At 42.8% G+C, this 24213-nt stretch overlaps 1 protein-coding gene and 1 long non-coding RNA gene across 6 annotated transcripts in view; one reads left to right on the top strand and one right to left on the bottom strand.

Moving 5' to 3' along the window:
- The window catches only part of DIPK1A (divergent protein kinase domain 1A), a 95153-nt gene that overhangs the window by 34006 nt on the left and 36934 nt on the right, over positions 1 to 24213 (top strand). The gene's annotated exons all lie outside the window — the stretch shown is intronic.
- LOC123615493 (uncharacterized) lies at positions 6168 to 9608 on the bottom strand. Its single transcript, XR_006723080.2, has 2 exons — positions 9163 to 9608; positions 6168 to 7937 (listed from the first exon to the last, which is right to left on the bottom strand). It is a non-coding gene; the product is annotated as an uncharacterized LOC123615493 (long non-coding RNA).

Genomic DNA, 24213 nt, shown 5'->3' with positions numbered 1-24213 from the left:
TTCTTAAAACTCAACAATTAAAAAGAAAAACACCCAATTAAAAGTGGATAAAAGGTCCAGACAGACACCTCACCTGGGAAATAAGTATATGAAAAGGTTCTTCATAACATATGCCATTAGGGAAACGCAAATTTAAACAATAATGAGATGCTACTACACACCTATTAGAATGGCTAAAATCAAAATACTGACAATACCAAATGCTGGCAAGGATGTGGATGGCAGGAGAGACAGAATTTGAGAACTGAGTCTTGCCAAATTAACTGCCTGCTAGACACTAATCTTTAGAGGAACATGACAAAATCCAGAGTCTTGACAACATATCCATAATATATGGTATCTAATTAAAATCACTACACATGTGAAGAAACGGGAAAATGTGAGCATACTCAAGAAAAAAGCAGTCAATAACAAACCATCTCCAGGATGATCTGGATGTTCAAATTAGAAGCCAAGAACTTTAAAGCAGTTTTGTCCTATGCTCTAGGACATAAATGATTAAACAGATAAGAAATCTCAGCAGAGAAAGAGAAAACATCTTTAAAGTGAAAATTATAGAACAGAAAAGCACAATAACTGAAATGAAAAATAAACTGGATGAGTTTACCAGCAGATTTGGGGTGTCAAGGGAAGAGTCAGTTAATTTGAAGACAGATCAGTAGACAACATTCAAATTGAATAGCAGGTGGAAAAAGATTCACGAAAGCCTAGACAGGGAATCAGAAACCTCTGGGACAACAGCCAGTGGTCTAAACGTAACAAGTAATTGGAGTCTCTAAAGGAAAGGAGAAAGAAAATGAGGCCAAAAAAAAAAAAAAAAAAAAAAAAGGAAAGAAAGAAAGAAAAAAATCATGGTAAATTTGGCAAAAAAAAAAAAAAAAAAAAAAATCAACTCATGGATTAAAAAAGCACAGCAAGTCCAGGAAGAATAAATACAAAGATAACCACACCAGGTACATTTTAGTCAAACAGCTGAAATCTTGGTTGCAGTCAGAGAAAAATGAGACTTTATACACAGGGGGCCAATCATACAAAATTAGAGCTGATTTCTGCCAGGCCTGTATTATAAGAAATGCTAAAAGAAATTCTTCCGGTTGAAAGGAAATGACTCGTATCTTGAGAAATGGCTGGAGAGCAATAGAAGTGATAAAAATGTGAGTAAATTTGAAAGAATATATTTCCTTCTCTTGGTTTCTTTAAAAGACGTGTTAGTGGTTAAAGCAAAAATTTTATTAGCACCGAATTGTGGAGTTCACACCAGTAGCACAAAGGATTGTGGGATATGGAACCATGCTGTTATAAGATGGCTGTATTTAACGCTTAGTAGTACAGTGTTAACTCTAAGTAGACTGCGTTACGTTAAAAGTGCATATTTTAATCTCTAAAGCAACCAATGACACAAAATGCAGTTACAGCTAAAAGTCAGTGGGACCACAGTGAGATACCAGTTTACACCCGCTAGGATGGCTGTGATAGAAGAGATGGACAGTAGCAGGTACTGGCAAGGACGTGGAGGAGCGGAAATTCTCACACACTGCTGGTGGGAATTAGAACGGTGCAGCTATTTTGGAAAGCAAAGTTTGGCAGTTCTTAAGTTTAACACAGAGTTAAATATGACCCAGCAGATCTACTCTTCGGTATATATATACCCAAGGAAGTGAAAATGTACATCTGCACAAAACATGTGCATGAATATTCATAGCACCATATTCATAACAGTCAAAAAGTGGAAACATCTCGTGTCCATAAACTGATGAATGGAAAAATGAAATGTGGCGTATCCATTCGATGCACTATTGTTCAGCAATAAAAAGAAACAGTACTGACACATGCTGCAACGTGGATAAACCTTGGAAACATTACGAAAAGATGAAAGGATCCAATCAAAGAAGACCATACTGTACGATTCCATTTACATGAAACGTCCAGAGCTGGCAAATCTGTAGAGACAAGAAGTTGGTTAGTAGTTCCTCAGGGCAATGGGGGAGGACACTTCATGGGTACAGGGTTTCTTTCAAGGGGATGAAAATGTTCTAAAATTAAATTTTGATGATACTTATATACCTGAGAATATTTTTTTTAAAAAAGCATTGAATTGTATACTAATTTAAATGGGTGAATTATAAGCTATGTGAGTTATATTTCAACAAAACTGTTTTTTAAAAGCCAAGGGAGAAATCAAAATGGAATACTAAAACCTTTTCCTCAGTTATACCCAAAGAGGAACAATGAAGCAAGCAAACAAACAGATGACACAGAGAGAAAACAAATAGCAAAATGGCAAATCTAAATCTAGCCAAATCAAATGTAAACGTTAGACTAAACTCTGCAACTAAAAGGCAGAGATTGTCAAACTGGATAAAAAGCATGACCCAACTAGTAAGCTGTCTACAAGGCACGCACTTTTAACACCAAGGCACTAAGGTTGAAAATAAAAGGATGGAAAAAGATGAAAACAATCTGCCAGGCAGACGTGAATATTAGAGTTAGAACTGATATTTTAATAATGGAAAAAAGTAGGATTCAGCCAGGGAGTATGATCAGAAATGAACAGGGGTGTTTTACAGTGATGAACCCCAGTGTGACAGGAAGGCAAAACTACAAGTGTGCATGTGCTTGATAATGCAGCTTTAAAATAGTTGAAGCATTATACTGACAAAATTGAAGGAAAAAGGATTCAAATCCACAATCATAGTTGGAGATTTTCATGTCCCTTGAGAGTAATTAATAGAACAACTAGGCCAAAAACCTATACAGATATAGGTGATCTGAACAGCACTGTTACCCACCTTGACCTAATTAATATTTATAGAACACAGAGTCTTTTCACATCCCCTGGAACCTTTACCAGGATAGAGCTCTTATAGGGCCATGAGACACCTCTGAGTAAGTTTCAGAAGACTGAAGTCTAGCAGAGTATGCTCTCTGATCACAGTTGAATTAAATGAGAAATCAGTAACAATCAGATATCTGGAAAATTCCCAAAGGTTTGGAAATTAAACGGTATATTCCTGAGCAACCCATGGATGAAAAAAAAATCACAAGGGAAACTGGAAACTATTTTCAGGCGAGTGATAATGAAAAGCAAACGTGTTAGCATTTGTGAGATGCAGTGAGAGCTTTGCTTAGGGGGAAATTTATAGCTTTAATTGTTTACACAGGCGTGCTTTGGAGATACTGTGGGTTTGGTTCCAGATTACTGCAATAAAGTGAACACTGCAGTAAATCGGTTTCCCAGTGCATATAAAATTTATGTTTACACTATACTGTGGATGATTAAGTGTGCAAAAGCGTTATTTCTAAAAAGTACATACATACCTTAATTTTTAAATATTGTTTTTTTAAAAAAACCTAACCATCACCTGTGCCTTCAGCGAGTTGTAGTAATATCAAAGAAGACTGATCACTATAACAAATATAATAATAATGAGAAAGTTTGAAATAATGTGAGAATTACTAAAACGTGACACAGAGACACAAAGCAAATCTCATTGGAAAAATGGTACCAACAGACTTGCTCAACACAGGGTTGCCACAAACCTTCAGTTTGTAAAAAATGCAGTATCTGTGAAGTGCAATAAAATGAGATATGCCTGTATTAAAAGGGAGGAATGGTTAAATTTAATTTTTGTGCATTCCCAGAAGCTAGAATAATATAAGCAAAGTAAGAAAGAAAATTAAATTAAGAAAATAGCAGATAGCAGTTAAATAGAAACTAGACCACAGGGAAAGGTAACAAAGCCAAAGGATTCTTCCGAAAGATCAATAAAATTGAAAAACCCCTAAAAAAAAAAAAACCCCATGATGAAGGAGTATCATCATGGATTCATACCTTCATAAAAGAACACTAAGGGTATTCTTAGAACGTCTTATGCCAATAAATTGGACAACTTAGTGAAATGGAAAAATTCCTGGAAAAATACAACTTGCTCAAACTGACACAAAATGACACTAAAAATCCAAATAGCCCTGTCAGAGACTTTGTGAAAGAAACTGAATTCGTAAGAAACACAATCCTCTGAAGAAAACTCTAGGCCCAAAGATTTTTCACTAGTAAATTATATCAAAAATTTAAAAAAGAAATTCTAACAACATTATAAGTTCTTTCAGAAAATAAAGGAAGAGACTTTTCTCAACTAATTTTATGAGGCTAGTATAATGCTGATGCTAAAACATAGTGAAGATATTATAAAATATTAAAATAAAAAATCTCCTACAGATACGAAGCTCTCTAATAAAATACTAGCAAATTGAGTCCAGCAGTGTATAAAAGAATTAATACGGCAGGACCAAGTGGGTTTTACCCCAGTAATGAAATACTGGTTTTGTATTTGAAAGTAAATAAACAGCATTGCCATACTAACAGAATAAGGGAGAAACCGTCACCTCAATAGATGCAGGAAAAACATCTGACAAAATTCAGTGTCTATACTTGACAATACAGATCTGAAAGTAGAAGGGCGTTTCCTCAGTCTGCTAAAGGACGTCCACAAAACCCTTCCAGCTAACGTTCTAAATTGCGAACCACTGAGCACTTTCCTTTTCAGACTGGGAACAAGGCCGGGTTGCGACTCTCGCCACGGCTTCTCGACATTTTCCTGAACGTCTTTGCCAGTGCGGTAGGTAAGGGAAAGTCAAAGGAATAACGACTGGAAAGGAAGAAATAAAAACTTCCTATGCACAGATTGTTTATATGGTAGAAAATTCTAATGAATCAACAAAAAATTATCATCGGTAAGGGGATTTAACTTAGCATAATTTTAAGATAAAGGCCAATAAAAATATTGTTTTTACATATATATGAGATTTTAAAACCAATTATATTTCAACAATAAAATACTTAATAAATTTAACATGCACAGCTCTACACTGAAAAGTACAAAATGCTGCTCAAGAAATTAAAGATGTAAATACAGGGGGGAAAGTATAGCTCAAGTGACAGAGTGCATGCATGGCACACACAAGGTCCTGGGTTCAATCCCCAGTACCTCCTCTGAAAATAAGTGAATAAATAAACCTAATTACCCCCCACAAAGTGATGTAAATACATGAGGATGTATAATTTTCATGGATTGGAAACCTCAATATTGTTGATACATCACTTCTTCCAAATGAATCTATAGGTATGTGCGTTGCCAGTCATAATCCCAGCTGATTTATTTTGTAAATAAAACAGATCAGCTGATTTTAAAATTCTTATGAAATGCTAAGGACCTAGAATAGCCAAAACAATGAAAAAGAAGAACAAAGATGGAGGACTTATTCTCATCAAGGCTTAGTTATAAAGAGACAATGATCAGTATACCATGGTATGGGTATAGGGTAGACACATAGATAAACAGAAATAGAGTTCCAGAAATATACACATATATACAGTCAATTAATTTTTGCTTACAGTACCAAAGCAATTTAATGGAGAAAAGAAATTCTTTTCAAGAAATGGTGTTGAAACAACTGGCTATCTGAAAAAGATAATTAACCTCAATTTATGTTACACAAAAATTAATTCAAGATGAATCAGAGACCTAAGTATATAAATTAAAACCATAAACTCTTTAGAAGAAAATACAGGAGAATTTTTTTTTGTCACCTGAGGCAAAATTTTCTAAGGTACAGAAAACAATAACATTAAAAGAAAACATTGACATATTAAACTTGGTCGAAATTAAAAACTTCAGCCCATCAAAAGATGCAGTAAAGGAAATGAATGTGGAACCCACAGACAGCGTTGAAGGAGAGTCACAAAACATTTTTCTGACAAAAAACTTGTATCAAGAATATGAAGTAAGTCACTGCTACAACTCAGTAAATGACACCTGCCCCCGAAGACTTAAACGACCTAAACAAACACTTCACAGAAGGAGATACTATATGAATGGCTAACAAGCATAAAAATACAAGGCACCATTGACCATCAAGGAAATGCAAATTAAAACAAAATGAGATACTTTCTATTCCCTAGAACACCTAAAATTCGTAAGACTGAAAATACCAAATGTTGGCAGAAATGTAGAGCAACTGGAATCTTCACACACTGTGGATGGAATTTTTTTTTTTTTGGCAGTTTCTTAGGAAGTTAAACATACACCTACCTTTTAACTCAGTAATTCCACCTCTACTTGTTTATGCAGGAGAGGTGGAAACATACGCCACAGAAAGACTTGTGCAAGAGTATTCGTAGCATCTTTATTCACAGTGTACAAAACAAGTAATCCACATATCCATCACCAGGAGAAAAAGCAGCTGTGGTTTATACGCATACAGCAGAGTACTGCTCACCAGTACAAAGGAGAGAACCGCCGATACATGCAACGAGCGGATGAATGTCAGACACAGCGCCGCGTGAGAGACCAGACGTCAAAAAGCATGCGCTGAATGAGCTCATGTACATAAAATTGTAGAAGAGGCAGAACTGATTTCTGGTGGAAAACAAACTGGAACAGAGGTGACCTCAGGCTGGAGGTGGGGAGCTATTGGTGGACTGGGAAAAAACATGAGAGAACTTTCTGGGGAAATGGAAGTGTCCTGTATCTGAACTGAATGTGGGTTATACAGATGTGGCCATTTGTTAAAATTTTACAGTTAAGATTTGTGCATTTCCATTTATGCAAATGTTACTCAAGAACTTCCATTACAAAAACAGCAGTCAAGCAGGGGTAGGGAGAGGGTGAAGGCATCGCGATACAAGAAAGGCACAATCTAAAATTGCTGGAGCTGGTGACGAGTCCATAGGAGGCCACTGGACCATTCTGTTCACTTTGTGTAGATTTGAAATTTCCCATAATGAAAGTGTTTTTTTTTTAAATTTTGAAGCACAGTACAGAACTTTCTAGTTTTTTGAGCCCATAAACTTTATTTCTGTCAATTCCAACTAGAGGTGGATTTTCTGTTACTCATAATCAAAACCATCTCAAATAATAACACTGGGGACTGTAGTGTTTTTGTTTTGTTTTTTTTTTTTTAATATTCTATCATTTCTGCATCTCAGCCTCGCAGCTGGATCTTATCTCAGTTTAGCACCAGATGGAGACCTGTCGGACACCGGGAATTACACAAGGGGCTGGGCTCCTCGGCTGCGCAGCTGGCGGCTGGAGCGGGAGGGTCACGGGCACACACACTGACAGCGCGGGGCCCTGGGCAGTCCGCGTGTTCTGTTCATTGTCAGATACCAGGCCTAGGTGTGCCAAGTCTCATCCTCCAGTGAGAGGCCGTGTAACAACACGGGACTTAATAAAACTTTTAGAACAAGGGAAGGGAATAGCATTATGAAGACTTGAAGAACAATTCTGCAAATTATTTAAAGAATTATAGGGAATTTAAAAACTTTTCTGGTATCCTTTGTTTTTTTATATAGTTATTTTTATACAGTTATTTTTTAAAAAATCTTTTTGTTTTGGGGAAGTAATTAGATTCATTTATTTATTGTCAGTGGAGGTTCTGGGACTTGAACCCAGGACCTCGTGCATCTGAGCATGGGCTCTCCCACTGATCTGTACCCTCCCCGCTCTGGTATCCTTTGCTGATGCAAGAAGACAAGGCTTCTGTGGAGCTGAAGCACGAAAGCATGAGGAGCAAACGGGCTGAGAGGAACAGGGAGCAGAAAGGATGGACAGCATAGGTAAACAGCAGGCAGCAGCAGAATTAAGATACAAACTGGAGACGGTAAAAGGGAGTATTCACTCCGAGGTGCACTGGAGCAGTGATGTGGAAAACACAGTTGAGAAATACTCTGGGAACTCAGAGGGGAAAATGGAAGAGATGAGAACTGTGGGAGAGATGGTGGCCATGGATGACATCAGGTGCTGAAGGCGAGCCAGCTTTCAGGGGAAAGGTGGTGACGGGGTTTGCACCCAGCCGCATTTTGCTTCCTCCATGAAGGTAACAGGCATTTGTGTGTGCCAGGCTTCCAAACCACACGGACAGTTCACATCACCTTCCTGAAAAACAGAACATTCAGTTGACTGGAAAACAAAAGGAAGAACTGCAGAACAGAATATATGTTATGAAGGGCCTGGCAGACTTCCTCCAGGACTGCCAGTGAGCAGAAGGCATCACAGGTTCCTGGCAGGATCCTCAGCCCGGCAACCCGCTCTGCTGGCGCTGGGCGCGCTGAGGCTCTGCAGGAATGTGTGTAGCGTGCTGTCTGGACTCCGCTTAAAAGCAGTTTCCTTCTGATCTGTTATTCCCCCTGGACCGAATTGCGTAATTAGGCACAAACAGTTCATCTGGAAACTCCTCTCCCTCAGGCACTGTTTACTACAAGATTCAGAAGCTCAAAAGTAAGGGTGCAGCACAATAATGTTAAAAAAGAGCTCAGAAAAAGGACTGAAAGGAAACACTTCAAAATGTTAAATAAATTAAATGATTACAACAAGACTGTATGATTTTTAATCTTCGACTTTCTTGTATTTTTTAGTTTTTGAAATGAGCGTGTACTGTTTTTCAATTAAAACAAACAAAAGAAAAATTGATGGAAATGCTATTACTAAGCAAAAAAAAAAAAAAAAAAGGCATACAAAATAGTGGAACAAGAGAGAGCCAAAAACAATTAAGATTTCATTAAAGAGGTAAACCAGAGAATACATGTATCACTCAGAGTGTGGTATTAGCTGAAACAGTGTAAAAGGGAACGTGTGAAATATTCGCTCTTTTCAGTTTCAAAATTCTTAAATTTTAAAAGCAGATCGTAAGACAAACGTGCGGTCTCAGTACCCTCGTGCGGTGCCCCCAGCCTGAGGGGGGCCGCGCGGCCACGCTCTGCGGGCCTTCAGGTGCGGTGGGTTTCTGGACGACTGGGGAGCCGCAGGGCGGAGGGTGGACCCCTGGGCTCTGCCTTCTGCCTTTTGTACACGGCTTGCTGGCGCTTCTTGGTGACCACCCTAGTTTGATCCTTGACCCTGGAGGCAGGGGCAGACTTCTATCCACAGCCACACCTAACAGGCCTCATCTCCAGCAGTTAGCAGCTCACCCGGCCACCCCGCCTTCTCAGATACCTGAAGAGCAGCGCGGTCCCCCGCTGGCGCCCTGGCTCTGGGCGGCGCCCTCCCCGTGAGCCCGGGCCAGCCGGCCCCAGCAGCTCGCCCCTCGCCTGAGGCGCCCTCGGAGCGCTCTCTGCACGCGCCACGCCCGCCCCGGGAGGTCCTTCCAGACACCTTCCCTGACCTGTGTGTCTTCTTGTCGGCCCCTCGCTCTGGATCCATCTCTTGCCTGCCGCCCAGCCCGAGGAGCTGGTCTTTGTCCAGACAGTCTTCACCCCGGGACGCCCTGCCCGAGACTCTGCCCCACAGCCACTGGACAGCGAGCTGTTTGTTGTTGCTGCTGCTGCTGTTTTAAATCTCTGCACCACCAAACCCTCCTGTTAGTGCCACCTTATTCTGCACATGCGTTTTCCGTCGCTGTCCTCTGGACGTGGTCTGAGAGCCTCAGCTTTGTTTCTAGTTTCATCCCCTCCTTTTCTGGGAAGTCTTTCACAATTTTTCCACCCTGAGTGTGTTTCTATAGCACTTAAAAACTAGAACACATAATTGCTTTCTCAACATAATTGTAAACTCCTTGCGGGCTGGAATGGTGTCTCATACTTTCCTTACACAACATAGGACAAAGCATCCTGGGATTTAAAATAATAATAATCAAATGTCTGTAACAGCAGCAAGTAAATACTGCTCTGGCTCCGCATTAGCCTCCCACTTGTGGAAGCTCTGGCTTCCTTCAGACTCTTTCCCAACGCGCTCAGAGAGTCCCCAGGGACAGTCCAATCTGCCTTGCTCACAGTGCTCTAGGTTACTTTGTGGGGAGCCATTTCCCGCAGGCTTTGTTCCATGAACGTTCTTCTCCCTGCCACCACAGCCCACACCCCTTTTCTTCCTTTTACACTCTGGCCGCTGTGGTGAAATATTCGCCACCCCATGCTCGATGCACACTGTCCTCTGGGACCTAGTTCTGTTTGGCTCTTTATCTGGTTCAGTGCAGGGCGGCGTTGCCTGCCCCTCCAGCTCTGACCCGTGGTCCTTACCCTAGCTGCGTGCTAGGGCTCACTTCCCCTTAGGAGGGGTGAGAACTGGATGACTCTCCGACTGAGTGAGTTCATTCCTAGGGAGACACTTGAACCACAGGGCAAGTAGCCCCCTTCGTGGACCAACCACCAGCCAAACGTATGAAGACACGTGGTTATCTCGCGCTGAGCCCAGGGACCATCTCCCCCAGGACGCCTTTCCCGAGTCGCCCCTGCCTCCACTGTCACCTGCAGCTGGATAATATGCATCTCCTTTTTGTGCCATGGTATTCTGAACATGTCTTGGGTGTAGCTTTGATCATGTTATATGGTCGTTGTCTTTTTATCAGCCTGATTCCCCGTCTAAACCAGGAGCCCTCTGAGGGAAAGAGCCATGTCTATGCATCTTTGAATTCTGAGTGTCTGGCTTAGTTCTTGGCACTAACATTCCACAGAATCTCAAGCTGGGCCCCGAATGTGCTTGTGCACCATAACTAATTTGGCTCAAATAATGCATTGTTTTGATTAATGGAAGTTTTCTCTTTGATAAGAATTGCATGCCAAGGTAGTTCATTGTTTTTTCCTTCAAGATATGTGTCAAATCTATCCATCAAACACTGAAAGAACCCTGTTGTGTCCTGAGTACTGCCCTGTCCCGTGGAGACACGGAGATGAGTAAGACATGGTCCCTGCACAGAGGAGGTCACAGAAACTTCTTTGGGTCTCCCTCCCACTATTTCTCCATTCTTCCCCCCGTTCTTCCTTTTCTGGATTAATTTTTACGGCGCCTAGAATTGTGTCTAGTGGAATAGGTGCCCATAAAGCGGTTTTTTCCTTTTTACAGCACAGCACACTCAGTGCAACAGTGAAAGTTTATTCCAGACACAGAGACAGCACAGAAGAAAGCAGCATGGGATTCTCAGGGTGGACGTGGGGGATCCTGGGAGGGCGGACTTCTGAGTGAGTTAGACAGGGTGAAAAGGCACTCTGGATGCTCGGGGGTGAAAGGTACTCTCAGGAAAAGAAAGACCACGTGCCATGGCCTAGAGATGTGAAGTGCACCGTGTGTTCCAGAAACAGGAAAACGGTGGTGGTTCTGCAGCATAAAGTTCGGTAGAATGGAGGTGGGGTGGGGTGGGAATAAAGTTAGGGTCATGGGCAGTACTTTAAGTGCTAAGATCTTCTATGTTTGGGAAACTTTTCAGTTAAGAGAGTGGTTATCTCCAGGACAGCTAGTGTATTAATAATCCAAGTGTGAAGCCAGTATATCGCAAATTTCCATCCACTTCCATCACAGAACCAAGCAAGGTTCTGCGATCAGCTAGCTTGGCTCAGGGCGCCCTGAAGGGGTGGGTAAGAATGAAGGAGTATCCTCCCTGGAGTTTGTGCGCCTGTCTCAGGGCACAGATTTGCCCTCACAGACAGTTCCGGGCACTTACCAAGCAACAGACAGCCTAGCGCAGCCCGGAGCTGTGCCCGCAGCGTATGAGCACAATCTCGGCAAGTTGCAGGCGTGAGAAGGGCAGTGTGGGTTGTAAGGAGACAACCTGAGTTTTGGCTCAGAAACAGCTTCCATCAGAGACAGCTGAGCACAGAAAATGCAAAACTGAGGAATGTGCTTGCAAACTAGAAACACTTCAATGTTCTGTAGTCTGTGGTCAAGAAATGACCTTCTGGTCAGACCGACAAATAATCATCCTGGAGCTTCATAGTACAAGCAGGAGACAATTTACTTTTTCTTTGTAAGAAATGTATTTACTTTTCTCTCTACTGATGACCCAAGCCTGTGCTGTCTTTAGTCAATAGTTACTTTCTGTTAATTTTATTTTATGTACTTGTAGGTATTCATTTGTTGTTTGTGTAAAATGAGTTCCTGTGCTTCTGCCCAGTCACTGTCAGTCCGCACTGCACTGGGATCATCTTGGCCTCTGCTTTCCTCTCATTACTCTCAAAAACACACTGCCGCCTCTGCCCTTCTCCCTGCGGAAGGCGTTAACCGGTATCTTCTTGTCCCACTAGTCCCCGCGTCCCACGGCCCCCTGTGGGGCATTCTCCCCTCTCGTGGAGCTGGGGTGGACTCCGTCGGGCCCAGGGCTTGTCTGTGACCATCCTAAAGCCTTTGATCACTAAGTCACATTCCTCACGTAGGCAAACTCAGATGTAGGAGGTGTTGTGTTTTAATCAATCCTCCAGAAGAAGACTGGGGGAGCCTTTCACTTTCTGGTTGTATACTTCATGAATTATTTAAGTTTGACCATGAGCATTTGCTATTTTCATAATAAAAAGTAAAGATGACCCAATTTGAAAAATGAAACTCAGCAGTAGAGCTTTAGTATCATTTCAGGTCTATTAAATTAACCTGTCTACACTTGCACGTGCGTGCGCGCGCACACACACACACACACACACACACACACCCCACAGTGCAAAATAGTGTTGAAAAGTGCATTCTTGTTTAGACAGCGAGAGCTATAAGATGTTACCACGGGATGACCCCGAAGCTCCACCTCTGAGAAACAACCCCAGGAAGTGACTCAAAAGAAGGAAGATAAAAAAAATCTATATGAAGCTCGTCTACACAGAGAACAATTGGGGAAAGAAGACTTTAAAGTCAACATAAGGAAAAAAGTCAGGAAAATAATGATACATCAGCTGGATGGATGTTATTGCAACACTGAAAGTGATTGTCAGAAAACTATGTTAACAACACAGCATGTTTACAGTACTGAGCAGAAGAATACACAATTATATACACACTGATTACAGCTGTGTGTGAAATGAATTACATGTGGACAATTAGAAGGAAGATGGATAATGAAGACAGCTGTTCTCGTTCAGTGTAATGCCTTCCAAGTTCATCCATGTTGCTGCAAAATCTTGCTGAATGTTTTTTCAATAAGTAAGATTGGAAAAATGTAAGTAAGATTGGAAAAATTTAAAGAGTTTCGAGTTGTCAGTTCAGATTATCATTGTTCTGGGACTTTTACAGCAAAAGGAAGGAAAGACTCTAGAATCTGAGCCCTCTTCTCTTTATTCCATTGGCCAAAAGAATTAGAAAGTTATAAAAAGGAACATTTTCAGGGCATATGATACTGGAATGGTCTCTTGAGGGAGACTGTAGATTCCATTCTTAGAAATTTTTAAGCAAGTAGTTGCGGTTGATTGATTTATTCATATTACCAAAGATGGATCAGATCCAATTTTTTAATAGCCGCTTTATTGAGATGAGATTCACATGCTGTACATAAAACCCACGCTTCAAAAGTGCAGTCAGCGGTGTTTAGCATATTTGCAGATTTGTGCTATTCATCGCCATTATCTAGTTTTAAAACATTTTTTTAAAAACACCCATCAGCAGCTGTACCCCTCCCTCCCTCCTGCCGGCCCCTGGCAGCCACTAACCTGCTGTCCTTCTATGGGCTTGCCCATTCTAGACGTTCCGTGTAAGTGGAATCATACAGTATGTGGCCTTTTGTGTCTGTCGCCTTTCACTTAGCGCAGTGATGTCAAGGTTCATCCACGGTGTAGCACGTATTAGGACTTCCTCTTTATGTCTGAATTTTAGTGCTCCATTGTGTGTGTGTCGCGTTTTGTTCATCCATCCGTCAGTCGACGGGCATTTGGGTTGTCTGGACATTGTGTATGTGTGTGTCTGTGAGAGAGAGACTGTTGTAAGTCATGTTGCTGTAAACATTTTGTGTGTGGACATCTGTTTTCAGGCTATTTTGGTTACGTATAGGTGCGGATTTGCGGGGTCTTATAATAAATCTGAGTTTAGCTTTTTGAGGGGGTGTTTCCCGAAGCGGCTGCGCCGTTTCGCAGCCTCCCCAGCGGCGTCCGGGGGCTCCCGGGGCTCCTGTGACGTCCCTTCCAGTTCTTGGTGCGGTGCGCGGCGTGTAGTAAACCTTGGCTAGATGCCCGTTATTCTTACTGATAATGCGCTCACTGTTAGCAGAGAAAACTGAAAATTGCCTTGTGTTCATTGTCTCTAAGCAAAATGAAGGCACTGTATTGTTTCCGTCACTAGGCTGTATTTTGGCTTTTTTCTACTCTCATTAATGGTAATGATATGTATTTTTTCCTTAATTGTATTTTCTAGAGAGAGATTACAAATGTGTGTGTGAATTTCTTCCTTTTCCTTCAATAACATGCTTTCTCATAGTTCTGAAGTCTGTAGATATTAAATAAACGCCTGTCCTCACGTACTTAGGGCATGAGCTTTGTCCTCCTGGGTCCCCGTCCCGCTGCCCTCAGTACAGGTGGTGGAGAGGAATCTGCAGGGGCTCCTGCGGCGAGCGGCAGGCTGCAGAGCACAGGAAGCTGCAGGAGGAGGGCAGAGACCCTGGCCTCAAGCCCTGGGTCACCGTGGTTGGAAGCACGGGGGGCGGCGTGCGGCCCTACGTGTGGCCTCTCTCACCTCCTGTGCCGTGTTCCTCCCCTTTCACTCCCTTGCTGCCTCCCAAATGTTTCCTATTCCTGCTTTAAGGGAAAGTTCATATACAAGAGCCCCATGTATGACAAGCAACTGAAGTGCTGACAATACAAAGATCTAGGTCAAACCATCGTAAATCACCTTTCATGGTTTCTCCCCGTTGCCACACTTTAAACCTGTTTTCTTCCCCTTCATTCTCATTAATGCAGTGCATTTGGCAGATACTTACTGCTCACCTGCTATGTGCCAGGCACTGCTTTTAGGTACCTGTTCTTGTTCTTCTCCATTGCCTTTAAAATGTTTTTAAATTTTTTATTGAAGTAGAGTTGATGTACAATATTATTTAAGTTTCAAGTGTACAATGTAGCAACTTATCACAACTTTAAAAGGTTATGCTCCATATGAAGGTGGTATAAAGCATTGGCTATGCTCCTCATGTTGCACTGTATCCTTGTAGCTTATTTCATACACAATAGTTTGTATCTCTTAATCCCCTACCTCTATGTTGTCCCTCCTTCCTTCCCTCTTCCCATTGGTAACCACTAGTTTGTTCTCTGTATCTGAATCTGCTTCCTTTTTGTTTTATTCACTTATTTTTTAGATTCTACATGTAAGTGACATCATACAGTATTTGTCTTTCTCTGACTTATTTCACTTAGTGTAATGTCCTCCAAGTCCATCCATGTTGCTGCAAATGGCAAGTTTTCATTATTTTTTATGACAGAGTATTTCACTGGGGATATATATATTATATGTGTGTGTGTGTGTGTGTGTGTGTGTGTGTGTGTGTACACACCACATCTTCTTAATCCACCCATCTGTTGATGGACATTTAAGTTGCTTCCATAATTTGGCAATTGTAAATAATGCTGCTATGGACACTGGGATGTGTGTATCTTTTCGAATTAGGGTTTTGGGGTTTTTTCAGATATGTATCAGAATGGAGTTGCTGGATCATATGGTAGCTCTATTTTTAGCTTTTTGACAAACCGCCATACTGTTTTCCACAGTGGCTGCCCAAAGTTACATCCTCACCAACAGTGTAGAAGGGTTCTTTTTCTCCACGCCCTCAGTGACATGTGTCACTTGTGTTCTTTTTGACGATAGCCATTCTGACGGGTGGTTTTGATTTTCCACTGCCTTTTGCGCCCACCTTTTTCTATCCCTTTCAATCCCTTTCTTTCCCAAATTGGAAGTCAGAGAGACAAGTGAGAGAAAGAAATTGTAGGATGTGGTGTCTGTATGTATTATATTCTCTGCATAGTCTATTAATCATTTCACTGATTTCCTTTGATTTCAAAAAATTGTATGTTTTGCTTAAAAGCCTCAGAGTTTGTCGGTGGAGGGTTTAGCTCAGTGGTAGAGTGCGTGCCTAGCGTGCACAAGGTCCTGGATTCAATCCCCAGCACCTCCATTAGAGATTAAAAAAAAAATCTAATTACTCCCCCCGCCAAAAAGCCTCAGAGTTTGTATGACAGGACACCCCACTTGTGGTGCACTGGGTGTGAGGACTCCTCGCCAGTTCTCCCACCTCTTTCCAGCATGGCTATATTGACTTGTTCTTTATTTCTATGTCTGGCAAAATGGGAAGGAGGTACTGGCAGGAGAAAAAAGAAAAATATAAATCAGAGGATATAGACAAAAGAGGGCAAATAAAGGTCTCTGACAACGTGGGGGCTATGAGTCAGAGAAGTGGCTGAGGCCTCCAGGTACGTGCATCTTATACACAGTATCATTGCCCGGCTCATGGTACCAGGAGGAATTTTAGGGATTATTTAGTTCACTTACAAAAACTACGTCATAGAACATGCAAAGAACCCTATTTTTACCTTAACTGATGGAAAAGGGCTGTTAAAAGAAGAATAAATTGGATGTTTTTGCTATTCTTTATTTACTAACTCAGAATCCATCTTTGTGGCAGTCTCAAAACAGAAATGGTCTCCAGCTAGGAAGATAAATGGACAGACCAGTATTTCCCACCTCCTCTTTTTTCATATTATGGCATAAAGGAGACTGATCGTTTGCAAAGCACTAGGGCCAACAGGCAGGGCTACTGTCAGCTGGAGGTGATGACCTGAGGTTAAGGCGGTCGGTACCTCGACCTGCCTGTGACTCCGTCTCACACATCAGCTGAGGAACTCAGGAACGAATTGCGCAAACCGCAGTACTGTGGAGAGTCAGTGTTGAATATTACCCCTTACTAAGAAAGACAGCGTGTTTTAGCACAAACAAAGTGACTGGAGATAATGGCCTGATTAACTCTATGGCTTCCTAGATACTTGTGCACATGGTGTTATGGCTGGTAATATAATGTACAGCCACGGCAGACAACAAACAGATAGTGCGTATTTTCAGTCATTAAAGGTGGCCTCTGACTTTGAGATTTTCATGGCCACTTGGGTTTTGGAGAAAATTTGAGTGAGGGTGTTGGACTCCAAGTTCTAGACCTGTGAATTCATCAGACCTTGGAGAAGAGGGTATCGGGGCTTGAAGGTTCAAGCAGGTGAAACATTCTTGCAGGTATCTAATACCCCATCGTATTTTGAAAATTACGCCTGTGTTTTCACGGAATGTTTTTGTTCTCTTCCTTTTCCCCTGCAGGATGAGAGGAATTCTTTAGGGCTGTAATGAGAGGTATATGTTCTTTTCAAAATTCCATGAATGTTTGACGTATATATGTAAATACGTACATCACATTTCTAAGTTTTGAATCATAGTTAAAAAAAAAAAAAAAACCTAACAGCCATGAACCTATCACAGCTTCAGCGCTTTAAGTGAAAGTCTGTCTGTGTTGGTAAAAGCTGGGAATGGGGCAGGAACCTGAGCATCCTCACCCTAAATCCATTGCTCTTTCTAACAAGTATCTTTATGTTGATACATATCATTCCTCCTTTTTGAAATGTGCCTTGCTGTCATGAAAACAAGTTGAAATCAGTGATGACACCAGCTGTTGGTGAGGATCCAGAGAAACTGGTGGGAATAGAACCCGTAGAAAATGGCGTAGCTCCCGTGGGACCGAGGCTGTCAGTGTGTTAAAAACTAAACTAAACTAAACTAAACTGCCGGACAACCCAGTAGTTACATTTTGGGGCATTTATTCCAGAGAAACGAAAGCTTATTTTCACACAAAAACCAGTAAGTGAATGACACAGCTTTGCTTGCAGTAGCCTGGAGCTGAGTCAGCCCAGAAGCCCTGCCCCAGGGGAACGGTTGGAGGAAGTCTGGTCCATACGGACCGCGGAAAACCGCCCAGCAGTAAAGAGAAAGGAACCACCGGTGTGGACGACAGCCTAGAAGAACCTCCAGGGAATTATGCTGAGTGAAAAAGGCCAGCCCCCCAAGTTCACATACTGTATTAATCCGCTTTTGTAACATTCTTGAAATTGTAGAGACAGAGAGCTGACTAATGGCTGCCAGGGAATCAGGGGAGGTGATAGAGGCGGATGTGGCGATAAAAAAGCAACGGGGGAATCTTTGTAGTGATGAAGGTCTTGTGTACTGGACTGTAGCAGTGGATACACAAAGCTACACATAATCAAGCCGTACAGAACGAAGCCCGTCAGCACACACACACACACACGAACGAGAACAGGGAAATCTGAAGAAAGGAAGCGGTTTCTATCAGTGTTGTCATGGCTCTGATGCTGTAATTTTGCAAAATGTTACCACTGGGAAAACTGGGCAAAGGAATCTCTGTATCGTTTCTTACAACTGCATGTGATTCTACAGTTATCTCAGAATAAAAAAGCAAGAAAACAAATGGAAATCCAACTTCAAATAACTAAAGTATTGGTTCAAATTCTTAATAGCTATAGCATATTCCTTTTATTAACAATAACTATTATTACTATTAATAAGTCATCTATTGTTTAATGAAATCTTGGAATGAAAGGGCTCATGAATGACACATTCTAGTCCTGGCACTATTGGCAATGAGGTGGTTGCTCAGGATAGTCTCATTTTAGCAAACTAGATAGGCGTTTCCTGAGAAGTTGTTATTTATTTAGCTTCTATTTATAGTCCTTTCCCCCCAGATTTAATGTGAATAATCTGGGGAGCTTTTACAATGCACATCCCCAAGCTTCACCTGTAAGGCTTCTGATGCAGTAGGTCTATGGGTAGGTCCAGGCAATATGCATTTAAAAAATTGTATCAGCTGATTTTGATTCAAAAGATTGATGGATTGTACTTTGAGGAATACTGAGCTGTAATTTTTATGGTGAATAAGTAAGAACCCTTAACTTTCTTTGTGGCATACAGGACTTGTGGTCAGGTGAGAATTTTCAGAGCAGAGGACTGATAAAATTTTTCAAACACCCACGTGTTGGAAAAAGAATGTTTGATTAAACTGGGTATGTGCTTGCTCTGAATAACAAGAACTTGGAAGCAGAGAGGAGCTTGCCTTTGGTTCTTACTCATGTTTCAGTGGGAGTCCTGCCCATCTCTTAACTGTTTGGCTGGCGCGACCACTCAAGATTGATTTGATCCAGAGAAGGCAAGACTCCTGTTTTGGTTACATAGTCTGGGTAACTTTGCCGGGTGAGGGATGTGAAGCACTTCATGAGCTCTGAAAACAACGAACTCATTAGTGCCTTATTTTTTGTAAGTGAAATTCCACCTAAAGTGATTGACCCATCCTTTTTTTCCCCTAAACCCTAGTATTCAAGTCATTTTAAATGATTGTTGTTGGTGAAAAGCAGATGTAAAGAAATTGTCCTGGTCTGCCTTTCTGGGGTGCTTAGTTTTTGGCTTGTTGAATGGACCTCTGTCTGCTCAAGCGGATACTCAGAACATTTTCACTTGAGAATCCTTCAGGCTTACAGCGGGGTCCAGTCCAGCCACTTCCCACACTCCTAGGTGTATGCTTTGAGCTCACAGGTTGTCCCGTGGAAGCCCCTCTCTCTAGGCTTGGGCGAGGAAGGCTCCCCTGCCCCTGTTTATTGGAGAGTACCACATCAGCCCAGAGAAACCTCTGCAGACCCTCCCTCTCTTGCACGGCCTCTGACTCGGGGTGGAGCAGAGAACCAGCCCTGGCGCTTTCGACATTAAGTGTGTGTGTTTTCTTGGGCAGCTCACCTTGGTGTGAAGCTTTTATTGTGTCTTCGTGCTCCACAGCACAGAGCACATGGCACCATGTGTTATGCATAACTTGGTACTTTGCATAGTGAAAATACAGAAATACACGTGGGAAAGATAGACACCAGTTTCCAAATGATTTCCTCTGAGGGTGAAGGGAAAGATGAGGGATATAAGGGGAGAGGGTTTAGGTCAGGTCATAACATGTGTTTCTCCTTAGAAAAGAGTTAAATCAGTGTGGCCAACTGTTGACATCTGTTTCATTTAGTGGTGGATCCAGAGCTACCTTTTATGTTATTTTCTCTATTTTTCTATATAGACATTTTTTCCTATATGTTTGAAATGATTTATAACTTAAAATTAATTGGAAAAATGAATCTAGGTTACAGTAAATTTTCTGTTTTAGGTTTCTGTCTCCTTTGTTCTCAAAGGCAGAGACCACAGAAGCCAGCTGCCCGCTCAGACGGCGCGTGTGCCCCCCGCCGGGGGCGGTGCAGGCACCGTGCTCAGCTCCACCCTGGTCGCCCTCCCTTCTCACCTCGGGAACCTTGTGCTCTTAACCTGCCCACCAGCACCTTGCTCTCGTCAGACTCTTGCTGTTGACTTCCTGTCAGTGTTTTAAGATGTGCTAGTTCCTCTCAGCTTTGGAAACACCTGCGCTTCAGGCCCAGCGAGCGCCCTGCGTCTCTCCCCCGCCTCACAGGCAGACCTCCCTTAAGAGAGGGCCACCTTCCTTCTTTATTTTCACGCATCCTGCTTTTCAGCCCGCTCCAGCCTGGCTCCTCTCCCGTGCGTCTGTCCTTGTCAAGGTCGACAGTGACATCTGTCTCACTAAATCCGAAGGATACTTCCCAGCCCCCAGCTTTGCCAGCTCTCGTCCGGCTTCGCCACCACGGGCCCTCTCTGTTTCTCGAACCCCCTTCCGTGATTTCCGCGCGGCCCACGCTTCTGGTTTCCTTCCGACCTGTCTGCTCCTCCAGGCTCTCCTGCATCCGCGCCTCCTTTTTCACTCGGCCATTAAACGGTGAAGATTCTCAGGGCTCAGCTTAAACCCGTTTCTCAGTCCGAGTTTTTCCTTACGGGACAGCAGTTGCTCTCGTGGTTTCTGTTACTTTCCCTGGGACTCCAACCTCCACCGCCAGCCCTGGCCTGTTTTCTCAGCCCCGGATCTGTACATCCACTGCCTCCGGGGTGTCCCCAGCATGACTCACAGACACTGTGGTCTCAACATGTGCAAAACTGAGCTCGCTAACTTTTCCTTCCCCTCGCGGTTTTGTCCTCCAGTGTTGCCTGTTGCAGGGAGTGGCAGCACGATCTGTCTGGTTGCTGAGGCCAGGAACCTGCTGCTGATTTCTCCCGCACCGTCCCCCCCGTGTCCGCAAAAGCCTGTTCTTTCCACGTCTGTCTCAGACCTTCCTCTCTCCCCTCCGTTTCTCACTGCCAGAGCCCTCGTACAGTCACCTCCCAGGCGACTTTTCTTTTGTAATTCTGTAAGAGCTGGACATTCTCCAGTATTTGTGATTTAGATATTTTATATCTAATAGTATTTCAGTACTTGTTGTATTGACTTTTACTGAAGTGTAATTTGTATACAATGAAGTGCTTAGATATTAAGCTGTTCTGTTTGATCACTTTGACAAGTGTATTCGCCTAACGTCAGCCTCACCCCTGTTGAGACACAGAACGTTTCTATCTCCCTGGAAATTCCCCTGTGACCTTTCCCAGCCTGTCACCCATCAGTGCAACCACTGACTTCATTTCGTTTTTAAGAGTGTTTTTAAATATATTTTTTAAAAACAAAAACACCTCAGAATAAAACACAAAAAGATGTTCCAAACCTTAAAAATAACTCGTTGGTAGTGCTGACATGGGACTGTTCTAAAACACAGACTGTCTAGCCTGTGGTAATTAGCACTAGCTATCCTGTTTTGTAAGCTGTATTTTTTCTCAATTAAGTAGGAAAATCTTTGCTGATTTTCTAAGTTACCCATTAAGTATGACAGAAATATTTTAGACTAAACTTTTAACTTATAGTTTCAACACTATTCTCTCTCTGTGTATAGAGTGACCATACACCCCTTACACTTTGAGAACACTTAGAGCTGAGGAGATGGGAGAAGTCAGTCCAGAAAAACTTTTAAATATATCAGTATCAGTTGAGAACCTTTTATATGTATATGTACATAAAGCAATACAAATAATAGTTATTTTTATTTAACTTACAAAGAACTCTACGTTTCTGTTTCGATGAGATGTCCTAAAGAGCACCAGACTTTCCCAAAACTTAAAAAAAACGGTCTTAGTACTTACGGGCTGTGCTGTGCCAACATCTTCTCATTTCTTGATTATGTTTTTCCTGATGAAGTCATCCCTTAACCCTCCTAGCAATTAAAAATGTAGATTAGAAATTTTAAACTACTTCGTCATTCACTTGAATATTAAATATGTAAAGAACCCAGCTGAGCCAGGAAACTGACTCGTTCACCTAACGTAAACCATGGACGTTGGCTGATGATAATGTGCGAGTCGGTTCATCAGTTGCACCAAACACGCCACACTGACAAGGGGTGTTGAGGGTCGGGGAGTATATGTGCCTGGGTGGGGAGGGCTATGAGGGAACTCTGCATTTTCTGCTCAGTTCTGTGTACCCAAAACTGCTCTAAGAAAATTAAGTCTATTAAAAAAAGAAAAAGAACCTGACTTGTTCAGTCACAGGATAGGTACAGCAGAGGTAGCCAGATACATGAGCTTCTTGTACTGGCCCATCATGGGTGCAGCTCAAATCCGAGGGGCCGGCGTTAAAAGTAAGTGCTGTTTAGGCCCCCCCCATGCAGGTGCCTCACAGCTAGTCTGGATTTGGGTCATTAGAAGGAGACCTGTATTAGAGGGAAAAGAGCACGGGCGCTGGACCCGACACCTCCTTGGGGGAAGGACACTGTCAGGTCCCGGGCCTTCTGCCTTTTCCCCGGGCGCCACAGTTTTTTATTGTGCCTGTCTACTGGGAAATTGTTGTGCATACGTCTCTGATGTATATGTCACTGTGTTAGCATTATATGTATATTATTATACTTCCATGAATGGGAATTTTAAAGTATAAATATTTTTGTCTGTAATATTATTTAATTTTCACAACATCTGCATTATATACATGAAGATAAAGCTTAGGGGGGTTCAGTAACTTGCCCAAAGTCACATAACTTAATTAGTGCTATTTTTGACAAATCCCAAACCACGTGGGGCCTCAGTTAGGAAGTTCTGGATTCCAGCTATGTGCTCTGCGACGCCTCTTCTAGGTCTGAACAATCTGTGTGCTTTCGTGTCTAAGATGTCCTCTCAGGTTTAATATTTCTTACCAGATAAGGCCTTATTATGATCCATGTATTAACAACTAAGAATTTTAGGAATTAACAGGTGGTGGAAGAGAAACTGAATACCTACAATAGTATCAAGTTAGCTTGGTCTTTGGTGCAGTTTTTAAAATCCATTGGCATGTTTTTCGCTCCCAGGCGTATGTCGCCTATTTAAGAGGTCGGTAGGTGGGGAGCGTGTAGCTCGGCGGCAGAGTGCGCGCCTGGCATGCACGGGGCCGTGGGCTCGACCCCCGGTACCTCCACCAAAAGTGGTAAATAAATGGATAAACCTATTACCTCACCTCCCCCCAAAAAGAGATTGGTAGCAACCGTCCCTGCAGGTATAATTTACGAGGTATCTGTTGTCTTAAGCTCCGTAAATAATTCCGTCAGCACAGCTTCCTGGGGACTTGGGGCAGTTGCTTCTCAGCATTGTCCCCTCCTGGCAAGTACAGCCGCTGCTCCTCCCGGTCGGTCGCTCGCGGGCAGGAAACTGCCCATGCGGCGGGCGCCTCCCTCTCCAGGGCGCGGGCAAACGTTTTCATTTAGAAACTGCCTCAGCGTGTGCTCCTTACCAGTCAGCTCCTTTCTTTCAGTGTCAAAATCGCTGTGATCAAAATAGCTCTTGTCTGCCTCTGAAGCATTTTCCATAGGTTTCATTTGGTTTTGTTTTTAGCTTTCTTTGGCATTTAGGAGAGAAACGGGAAGGCAGTTCTAGGTTAACACCTGTCTGAGAAATTCCAGAATTAGGGAGAGCCATCTGGTTTGCATGGTTTGTAATGTCTTCGGAATAGGATCTTATCATTCCAGACAGATTCTTGGGCTCTTCTAAAACGAGCTTAACTCAGAGGCTGCTGCAGCTCCCGGCGTTCTGCTGCTGAGCTGAAGGAGGACAGTTAGGCCCGGGAGGGCGCGCGTCTGTAACCTTGTGGCTGTGAAGGCCGCGTTTCTCATTCCTCGTGCTCACATAGCTTGAAGGCCCATAACTTAGATTCCTCTGTGCTTCTAATTATTCCTCAGAATTATGTACTTAGATCAAGCCTAAAGGATTCAACCACACAAACGATGAATGGATTTTAATTGCAATGTCCAGTTCTCCCCAACCGAGGAAGGAGGAAGAACCCTCAGTCAGAACGGCCAAGGCAGTTGCCTCTGTTCTGGCTGGGCCCCCCTCGTTGCTTTTCCCCTCGCCCTCAGAGCCCGCTTTGCTGACCCTGTCCCTCGATGAAGCGTGCCGCCTGGTACGCACGCCCGTATGGGGCACCCCTACATCCTGTCTGCGCCAGCCCTGTGTAACCAAGAGCGCGGGGCCAAAATGATGCAGCTTCCACCTTGGTCTCTGGGGACACTTCATGTGAGGAGCC

This window comes from Camelus bactrianus, chromosome 9, assembly GCF_048773025.1.
Source record: "Camelus bactrianus isolate YW-2024 breed Bactrian camel chromosome 9, ASM4877302v1, whole genome shotgun sequence".
In the NCBI taxonomy this organism is placed as follows: Eukaryota; Metazoa; Chordata; class Mammalia; order Artiodactyla; family Camelidae; genus Camelus; species Camelus bactrianus.
This window is presented reverse-complemented; position numbering and strand designations above follow the sequence as displayed.